Here is a 9111-nt window from a genome sequence, read left to right as displayed (position 1 = left end):
CTAGTATACCTTACGTTCCTAGGGAAGTAGTGATGCCTCGCTTTGGCGTAGCCCATCACTACACGCATTAGTTCGGTAAGCGTTGTTCTTCAAATGGCAAATTTGGCTCAATATTATAGTGACCTAGGGTTTCTATGTTGGTTGATTTAAGTGAACTTAATTAATCATCGCAACATTTGAAATCCTAAACATGCATCTATCATACCATTCAATCATATATAAACTCAATTAAATATATAGAACATAAGTAAAAGATGCATTTTGCAACTAGCACGACCCATTGTGTCTTCAAATCTCCATGGGTCTTTGATGCAACTTCTTGGCTTGTCTTCTTAGAAACGCCGTCTTCGAGACATCTCCACCAGATATGAAACTACTAGTTACTATAACTAGGATTAATCTAAATATTAAGGTAAAAAAATATGCAACGGCACGCAGACCGTATTTAGATGTACAAAAATACATGACGGATCGCAGTCCGTATTTACTATCCTAGTCGGGCCCCACTAGTTGCCAATTTCACAAAACCTGTGATACAGTATAAATTCCATTCATCCATTTACTATGTGTGAATGACCCATGCATTTTACAACAAAAAACAAGTAACAATGCATAACACGCGCAAACTAGTAACTAACTTAGGTGGTTAATCCAATTAACACGCCTAATTAAAACTAGTTAAAGTTGTTTAACATTATGTGATCAAACGCAATAAATTAGCTCAAGCAATTAACGAATCTCCCACTAAATTCCGCACCCAACTTAATTAATCCAATTAATTAAGCCGGTTAACCCATATTTTGCCAAATTATTTTGCAAATGCCGGCAAAACCGAGGCCTAGCCTTGTTAAAATTATCGAGTGATTAAAACGACAAAATAGCAAATACATAGCCTAACGATGCATTATGATCCCTAAGTGCTTAGCACTAAGGCTTGAGGTGCCTTGCGTCGCCGCGCTCGCACAACCGCTTGTGGCCCAAACACATGGGAGTGATCTCAATGCCGTATACACGTTAAACCGACCACATTAGCGCACTTGCACACACACAAGACATGGCCTCAAAGGTCCTAAATCATGAGAGCTTATGTTGTCTAGCAACACATTGCAGCACCAAGGCACCCTTATCATAGCACCTTGTGCGCATCACCCTTGCATCCTTGATGCACCAAAAATGCACACACCGCACTATGCGAGTAGCAACATGCGTGCACCAAGCCCAAAACCGCCACACATTAGCATCACTTCGAGGCATAAGCAGCCCATGCACACCACGACAACCACATGTGGGTTGCGAGAGCAGCCCGGCTAGTCATGTGGTGTGTTATGGCGGTCATTGCCTCGATTTGCGTGCTTTTATCTCGAGATTTTAATCCCGATAATTATGTGACATAAATCGATTCAAAATTTATTTTAGAACCAACACTGAGCAAGAATGAAAATGTAACAAGTCTAACTTAAATAAATTCAATTTTAGTGCACAAACCAAAATATTTCAAGAACCATTCTGTAAATCAATTTTCGATTTATTATGATACTACAAAATTGAAGGGTTGTACTCACAATTAATTTAACCATACATAAATTAATAATGAGATTTGACAAAATTAAAGTGGTTGGAAAAATAAAACCATTCATCTAATGGAAAATTTCCAACACTAACTTGTGTGTAATTGAAAAATTACATCTTCTAATATGAAGATAAATTAAATTCAATCACAAGTTTTGAACTATAAGGACTTTAATCATCTCAAAAATGATTAAATTCAAAAATTTGTTCAACATGGAATTCAGAAATTAAAGTTCCAACCAAATAAACAATTAAAGATTGGATCTTTAACATATCAAGGACTTCAAAATTACACATTCACCATAAACATTCACACTTGAAGCAATTAATTTGCAAAATTATGAAATTTCAAGTTTATATGAAAAATGAGCTTACTAAATCAAGCACCAATTATGACTTCATAAACATGCTTAATAAGGTTTATTATTGCAGTAGATTAGTGATGCAACCATACGTTTAATCTGCCCTTTACATGCCATAATTAATCAAGATTTAAAGATTTAAATTTTTTCGTCAAAAACAAAAAACCCCTCGAAAAACATGTTTTTGGGTGGATTTTGGCTTCTGGACAGTCCTTAAAGAGAGTAAAAAACGATCTAGAACATCGATTCCACCCAAAAATCACTATTTTTGAGTTGAAATCTGGGTTCGTTGGCCAAAGTTAGTATAAATATGAGATTAAAACTAATTAAAACGAGCTTCTAATCTAATTAGAAAGCAAAACCAGAATCTAAATCGATTTAAATCACCTCAATTAATTATTAGTTACAATAATTAAAATGAGCGCAACTCCAATACCGCTGTTGGGTTTCGTAGTGTCCAACACTACGCGGAATGAAACCCGCCCAAGACCCGCACACTAATTAAGGTAACTAAACATGCAATCACATAATTGAACAATAAAGAGAGAGAAAGAGAAAAGACAATCTTAACCTCGACGCGTGCTTCGCTCGCTTACGAGCTCTTACTTGAAAAGCTCTAGCCTCGCAAGAGCGTAGGCCTCCGACGGCTCGCACCCTTGACCCAACCCGAGCGGTCTTTATCCCGAAGGTTAGTCGGGACTTGACCAAATAAAACTAGAGTATTACGAACTTAAAGGTTTTCTCACTAATGATGAGATGCCTTTTTAAATTCAACTCAAGTGATTTTTCCCAAACCCAAAACTTGGGTATTTATAAGGAAGGGAGCCTTGATCTCCCTTTTCCCATCAATGTGGGAGAATTTCATTTTTACTCAATTTATTTTAATAAAAAAAAATTAAAATGCAAAACAATCAACAAGCTCCAAGTGGCACATGGTGAGAAAGGGCTGGTGAGGACCACTAGGGGGTGGGGGGACCAAACACACCTTGCTCCCCAAACAAAGCCACTAAGACTGGTCTACCTTTGACCGAAAGCTGGCCCTTATGCATGGCTGGTTGGCAACCTGCCTTGGCTGCCAAGGCTGCCTAGCTGACGCCTAGCACTAAGTCTGGGATGGCTGGTCAGCCTGCCATCGCATGCATGCAGCAAGCCACGCACGCATTAAGGGTTACTCCTGCGATGCGTTGCGTGTGTTGCTGAGCGAGAGTGCTGGGCGAGGCCTAGCAGCTGCGAGTGGTTGGTGCTGCTATGCAAGCAAGCACGCACATCCACTGCACAAGCACACATAACATGTTGCTTGCGATGCTGCGAGCTGTGCGATGTGCGTGTGCTAGCGATGGCCAACTGCTACAAGCTTGTGGATGGTGCTGCTATGTTAGCAAGCACGCACAGCCATAACACGTATACGCAAGGCACGATGCTTGCGATGCTCGCATGCTAAGCACAGCCTAACTGCGGCTATGCATGTGGCTAGGTGCGATACCCACCACGCTAGCATGCATGCGGTTGGTGCCCTCGCCTAGCCTAGCACTCGCATGGCTAGGCCAATGCAAGGCTACAGCTTGGCTCGTAATTGTCACTTGCTTGATTCTACGTCTCATCAAATTCTAAATTCGACTTGACTTGTGACGCTTGATTTAAACAGCTTAAGCTCGATATCCGACGTCTTTGTTTGTAATACTCTAATGACTCATCTAATCCTTCAGATTGATTCGTCATCTCGGATCGCTTATTTGATTGGGGTGCGACCCGAAGGGTTCAGTCAAGATTAAGCTGTAATATTAATTACACATTAATATTCTGACCGGAAGCGACCTCCACCTAGGCATTCTGATCACTTGACATCACTGAAGAATTAGCTTTCTAATAATTCCGAACCCTCTATCAGAATAATACACTTGTTGGAAGGACACAATTCCTTTCAGTTACATAAAACTAAACCAATTTCGACTCCATTTAGCTTATTTAAACGGTAGTGTTTCAGTGGTTGATTAAACGCCTCTCTTGGATTCGACCCTTTCTTACCCTTGGTATTAGTTAGTGAGACCAAGATAGGATTTAACTTTAGTAGGCTCGATGACGGCCTATAAGCGGCCAGCGTGGCGCGACTTATTGCTCAAGGATTGGCGACCAGCTGGCTATAGCCCATTGGATCCGGTTTTTTGAGGGTCTTGCTTGGGGAGCAAGGAGACCTTGTGGTCCTCACCTACTCCCTTTCTCTCCTTGTGACACTTGTTTTTTGATGATTGTTTTTCCATTTTAATTTAATTTAGAATTAAATTAATTCATTCTTTTTGGCATTTCACCAACCATCCCAAAATAAAAGATGATGGGATATTTTGGGAACAATTCCCTATAAATACCAATCATTGAATTTCACTTGAGTTGGCAAACTCTAAGGGATCTCCCAAAGTGTGAGAAAAACTTAGTTCGTAAAATCTAAGTAATCTTGGACTAGCCTCGTCTAAGCTACGAGGGAGGGGCCGGTTTGGTAATCAAGGGTGTGAGACGTCGGAGGTCTTGCATTTGCGGGGCTTGTAGTTTTCCATGTCTGAGCTCGATTAGTGAGCGAAGCACGTGTCTAGGGTGTGCTTCTTTCTTTCTTCTCTTTACGTGTTTGTGTTTTATTTATTTGCATGCTTTTGTTTATTTTGTAATTATCATGCATGCGATCCGGTTTTAGTTTTGTTTCCGCGCGGTGTCGGACACCGCAAAATCCTACAAATAAGGGGTTGAATGAATCTTTTGGACCTCAAATTTGTTCATATAGGAATTGAACTCATGTCCTATAAACAAGGTTGCTTGATCCACAGTTATGGATTCTGGAATCCCGTATCTTGTAAAGATTTTCTCTTCCAAGAATAAGATTACTGTCCTTGTATTTAAGCCTTTGAAAGCTTGGACCTCAATCCACTTTGTAAAGTAATCAGTTGCTATTAGGATATACTCATGGTGAGCTGATGAGGGATGTTTAATAGGCCAAATTGCATCCATTTCCTAACCTCTAAAAGGCCAGGGCTTGATAATGGGGTGCAATTATATTGTTACTGCCCTACTTATTGGTCTAAAGCGTTGACATTGTCTACAACCTTTTGCATATTGCAAACAATCTTGTCTAACTGAAGGCCAATAAAATCTCATGTGATGAATTAACCACTTCATCTTAGTCCCCTACTTCGTGTGAGCCATAGATTCCATGATGAACCTTAACTAAAATGGTTAACACTTTCTTTGTGCTAACACACCTTAATTAGTAAAATGCCTTGAGGATATTTCTTATACTGCTTACTTCCCATAAGAAAGTATTTGGTAGCTGCTAGTCTAACTTTTGCTAGCACCTTCCTTTTGAAGGGTCTCTCGAGTACTTCTTAATCTCCTCCCTCCAATTTATGTCTTGAGCAAGGATATTGTACTTGTGCACTTCTCCCTTTAATTTTTAATCTAATGGTTTCAATTTATATGTGTTTTTATGGATAACTTATTCATCAAAACCTTCACAATCAGGCGGCGCTGCTTATTATGCCAAAAAAGGCATCCTTTCTGTTTTCTTCTCTCGGGATTTGGGAGACTTGAATATATTCAAAAGCATTGATAAACTCTTGAACAATAGATGAAAAAGTCATCACCAAGAGTGAAATTCCTTTGTATTCTTTGTTCACTTTGGCTATCATCCATTGCAAATCCCCTAACACCTTGACCCTTGTAACTCCCATATCTTTCTGAGTCCACAAACCAATCACTAAGGCTTCAAACTCCGCTCTATTATTTGTATATTGAGTTGAGAAAGTGATCACTATATTAGTCACTACACTAGAAGGTGAATTAATCACAATTCCAGCTCCAGCTAATTCTCTCCTACTAGATCCATCAAAGAACATAGTCCACGGTTTCATTGCTTGGACCATAACATTCTCCATAGGTGGATGGTCATCCAAGAAATCAACCAACGCCTGTCCTTTCACAGCTTTTTGAGGCACATAAGTCAGCTCGAATTGTGATAGATGCATACTCCATTTACACTACCACCCTTTGATGAAAGGGTGATTCAATAAGTATTTGAGCACATCTGTTGGTGAAACAATATCTACTAGGAAAGCCATGAAATAATGATTAAGTTTCTTAGAGGTATCATACAAACTTAAACACCATTTCTCATCGTTAGTGTATTTGGTTTCAGTATCATATAGGATTCTACTTAGATAGAAAATTGCATGTTCATGACCCTGTTCATTCTCCTAGGTTAACATGCTTGCAATTGAATCTTTTGTTGGTGAAAGATAGAACCTTAATGGCTTTCCAATTTGTTTAGGAGGAATTAATACTAGTGTCGTATTCAGCTTCCTCTTGATTCGTTCAAAGGCTTTCTAGTGTTCTGGTTCCCACTTTAACTCTTCCCCTTGTTTGAGTTTTAGGAGAGGAGAAAACACTTTTGTTTATCAAGCCAGTTTAGTGATAAACTTTCGAACGTAGTTGATTTGTCCTAGAATTTTCTGTAATTCCTTTTTATTGGTTGGAGGTGATTCTTCAAGAACAACTTTAGCCTTGTTCTGATTAACCTCAATGCCATTCTTATGGAAAAGGAATCCCAAGAAGTTACTAGCTGGCTTTAACCCTAAAGGCACATTAAAGGGGGTTCATATTTAGATTGAACTTCCTAATCCTTTCAAAAGCCAGGATGAGATGTTCCAAGTGCTTTGATAAGTCATGGGATTTTACCAAAACATCGTCTACGTAAACCTCCATAAAGTCGCCAATCATTTCATCAAATATGAGATTCATAGCCCTTTAATACGTCGCCCCTGTATTCTAAAGCCCAAATGGCATCGCCACATATTCATAGAGTCCTAAAGATCCTGGACATCTAAATGAAGTCTTTGAGCGATCATCTTCAACGATCCTTATTTGGTGATATGCAAAACCGTCTAGCGTTGATACAAACTCATGTCTTGATGAAGCATCTATCAACATATTTGTTACAGGCATAGAGTATTGATCCTTTGTGGATGCACTGTTGATATCTTTGTAATCTGTGCATATTCTGATTTTATCACCTTTTTAATTACAGGAACAATGTTAGCTATCCACTCTACATATTTGGTGGGTTGTACGAATCCTTCCTCCAAGAGTTTAGCAATTTTTTCCATTATTTTTGGAATTATTGTGGCGATAAATGTCTTGGATTTTGTGAAAGGAATGGTGTCCTTCAAACAAGTGTATCACTCCGATAGAGGGTTCAGAATTAATTAGGAAAGTTAATTATTCAGTGAAGTCAAGTGATCGGAATGCCTAGCTGGAGGCTGCTTCCTATCAGTAAGATTAATATATAATTAATCTTAAAACTTGCTCTTGACTAAACCCTACAAGTCACACCCAATCGTATAACCGAACAAAGGTGACGAATTAATCCGAAGGTTTAAATAATTCGATAAGGATTTTACGAACTCCGACTCGGATTTCGAGGTTGGAGCATCGAAGCTGAGCATCGCATGTTGAGACGTTTTTGGGAATCGACGAGATGAAATAATCAAATGACACATCGTGCTAGGCTTATCATGAGGCCTTACCGCACCATACTAGTGGGGGTAAGGCCAAACCGCAGCCCAAGCCCTCGCATAGGCTCAGCATGGTGCTGGCTGGGGTATGTGGGATGAGCGTGCTATTAGAGCACAAGTCCTCACATAAGCCGAGCAGAATGTTGGCCGAGGCATGCGGGGTTGTGCGAGCTAGCGTGCGTGCCAGCAGCTGGCTAGGCCTCGCTAGCTGCTAGCTACAAGACCAGTTCGCAAGCTAACAATGCTCAATAGTAAGCATGCAGGCTTGCTGTGCTTGCTGGCTCATCCGAGAGCACAAGGGCAGCCTACAAGGCACCCTTATTGCCCAAAGAAAAGGTCGGCTATGCGGCGCGCGCTTATTTGGGGAGTGCTTTGCTTGGGGAGCAAGGGGGTGTGTGGTCCTCACGTAATCCCTCTCATGTGTGTGCCATGTTTTTTGATAATTAGTCTTGCTATTTAATTTAATTTAGAATTAAATTAATTGCTTATTTTCTCGCCTTACCAATTCTCCCACATGGAAAGATGATTCTTGGAATTGGGAATGCCTTGCCTATAGATACCGACCTTGTGAGTTGAGAATTTACACAATATGAGTAGAACTCAATAAGGCATCTCCCATAAGCGTGAAAAAACCTTTAAGTTTGTAAAACTCCAATTTTGGCTCGGTCTTTTCTAGTCTACGAGATAGGAGCCTTGTTCGGGCACGTGGGCGTGCGAAGTAGGAGGATTCGCTATGGCATGTCTTGGGCTCTCTGAGGGTCGTGCGTGTTCGGTTGAAGCACGCTACTAGGGTAAGATAGTCATTTCCCTTCTCTCTCTCTCTCCCTCTGTTATATGTCTATTGCTTTATTAATTGCATGTTTGTTAGTTAGTTGTATTAAGTATGCATGTGGTCTAGGGCGGGTTTTGGTTCCGCACAATGCTCGCACATCGTAAAACCCAACAGCGGTATTACGAGCCTCTTGCATTTAATTTTTACAACTAAAAATTAATAAAGGTGATTTAAAATAGATTTAAAAATTTGGTTTGGCAACCTAATCTGATTCGGATCTCGGTTTTAGCTAAAATTGGTTTATTGCTGATTTATGATTACAAACCCAGATTTCGACTCAAGAATTGTGTTTTTTGGGTGGAATCGATATTCTAAATCAACCTTTACCCACAAAGTTTTTAAAATTGGCTTCTAAAGGCCAAAATCTGCCCGGGAAATGTGTTTTTTTGAGGGTTTTGCATTTAGAACGAAAATTTTCTAATCTTTAAACCTGTTACACCCTAAAATCAGATTTTTGACTTTCTTGACTTTGACCAAGTTGAGAAGTCCTAGAATTAGTGTAGGGTCTATGGGCTAGTTTGATTAAAACATAACAGCCATTGGGCTGATATCATACTAAGGCGCAATTATTTATAGGCCAAATTAGAAGGCTAATGGATGATTATAATTTTCAAAGTAGAGTTGGTACCAAGAAGCGTAACCGTGCAACAATTATGGGAGTCAGCAATAACCGCTACATTTTTGCCTATAAATAGAAGTGCAAGGACCGAAAGAAGACATCAACAAAAAACTCAACCACAAGCATTTAATTTCTTTTAAGCTTTCTTCTTAGCTTTCGTAGTTTTCCCTTAGCTTA

The sequence above is a fragment of the Chenopodium quinoa genome, unplaced genomic scaffold (genome assembly GCF_001683475.1).
Source record: "Chenopodium quinoa cultivar QQ74 unplaced genomic scaffold, ASM168347v1, whole genome shotgun sequence".
NCBI classification, from domain to species: Eukaryota; Viridiplantae; Streptophyta; class Magnoliopsida; order Caryophyllales; family Amaranthaceae; genus Chenopodium; species Chenopodium quinoa.
Note: the sequence above shows the minus strand (reverse complement) of the source record.